Raw genomic sequence first — 1,977 nt, 5'->3', positions numbered from 1 at the left:
GCTGGGAGCGGGAGCAGGGCTCTGGCAGGGGCTCTGGCTTGCTGCCTGCTGCGCAGCACCGGGCAGGTGCTGGGGATGGTCCCATCAGGATTTGTTGAGGGGGTTAACCGGGTGTTTCCCTCAGCCGTTCCTGGGCAGGCAGGTGCTGAGGAGCTTGCCACAGCTGTGGCTTTGCCTCTTGCCCATGCTCTTCACACCTGGGTGCTTCCTCTGCTGCACTGCCTGCTCCCCTCTCTGCTCCTGCAGCCCTCGCCTGTGCACCACGTTCCCTGAGCGGGACATTCTCAATGCTCTGAGTGCTCCAGGGCCAGCTTCCCTTGTCTTGCTGTCTGACAGCTGCCAAGCCACTAAGCCACAGGATGGTGTCCCCAAAAGGCTCTGCAGCACTGCCGGGTAGCAGGGATGCGCTGCTGGGGCCACGCAGAGGCCACCAAGGGAGCTGCTGATGTTTCAGCAGTAAGCCTCGTTTCCATCAGCAGAGGATTAAGAAGTGAGGAAAGGGCATGAATGTGGCAGGGCCAGGATTTGTCCATGGAAGGGCCGAGACCCCTGTCCCTGCTCCCTCTTCGGTGGGCATGGGCTGTGGTGCTGGCGGCCCAGCTGAGCATGGCTGGGAAGGGAGGAGCTTCCCCCCATTAGGGGTTTCGCAGCCTGGAGAGGCAGCTTTCTTCCACAGCCATGGCTGCTTTTTTTTGCAAAAGGGGAAAACCAAAAAAAAGCCCACCCTACCATTTGAAACGGGCTGTCCCCTGACAGGCGCCTTCAGATGGAGTGGGCAGCTGGACAGGCGGGAGCAGGGGCCGAGGGCTGTGGATGCGGAGCAGGGCATTTGCCACACTGGGTCATGCTGCTGGCACCCGGCTTTATTCCTGAGAGTGAAGCGCAAAACCCAAGTTACCCCATATGGATTTACTAGTGGGAGAGGGGGTGACGGGGATCCCCTCCACCTGCCCTCACCATGGTATGGGCTGGTAGAGGCCAGAGAACCCAGCTTGGTGGCTGTGACGGGCAGTGCTCAGCACAGCCCCTCCAGCCAAGCCCGGGGGATGGCAGGGCTGATGCCATCGCCCGGCTGGGCACCTCAGGGGTCTACCACCAGCTGCAGCACTCAGAGCCACCCTCCTGTGACTGCCTGAGCCATGGCCGCTCGCACGATGCTGGGCATGGAGCATGGCCGATCTGCATCTTGTGGGATGCTGCAGCCGGAGCTGGTGGGAGGGGATATGCCCTCTGGCAGTGGTGCAGGAGGCGGGCCATGTCCCCTGGGCACCATCCAGCATCCCTTGGTCCTGTGCTGTGGCTGCTGGGAGAGGAGCCCTGCATTCAATCCTTGCTTTTCCCTCCATTAACAGGCTAGACCCAGACATGGGTTTCTTGGGGCTGAGGCCAGAATAACCTCCTTTGGCCAGTGGGAATACCCGGTCATGCAGCAGTGGGATTTGGAGGGGATCCAGCCCCCAGCTCAGAGAAGCCACCGTGCCCATGGCCAGCGGGATGCTGCTGGGGCTGTGGCATGGCAGGGAAAGTGGTGCCAGCCCTGGCTGAGCCCCAGGCCTTCATCCTGGTGAGCTCCTGCCTGTTGCAAAACATCCCACAAGGTGTTTTTGCTGCTGCTTCTCTCTCCCACACTGACAGAAGTGGTTTTGAGTGCAGTTGGATAACTTGGGGCTTGCAGCTACTGTTGCAACTGTAAAGTCTCCCCTGTTCTTCCTGCCACCTTTCCTGAGCAGCCGTGTGGTGACAGGGGTCTCTGAGCTGTGCTCAGCCTTCTCCTGCCAAAGCCCAGCTCCTTCTGCCGTTTCCCACAGTATTTCACTGCTGCTGACGGGTGGGGAAGGACTGATGTGGATAAGGCATTGCAAAGCAATCGGCTCCCTACCCCGCTCCGAGGATGCGGCATCCGCAGATATGGGGTGGGAAGGTGTGCACCGGTCGAGGGCCAGATTTGGGGGTGTCCCCCATGCCTTGCCCACCTCC

This window comes from Eurypyga helias, unplaced genomic scaffold, assembly GCF_000690775.1.
Source record: "Eurypyga helias isolate BGI_N326 unplaced genomic scaffold, ASM69077v1 scaffold29199, whole genome shotgun sequence".
NCBI lineage: Eukaryota > Metazoa > Chordata > Aves > Eurypygiformes > Eurypygidae > Eurypyga > Eurypyga helias.
Note: the sequence above shows the minus strand (reverse complement) of the source record.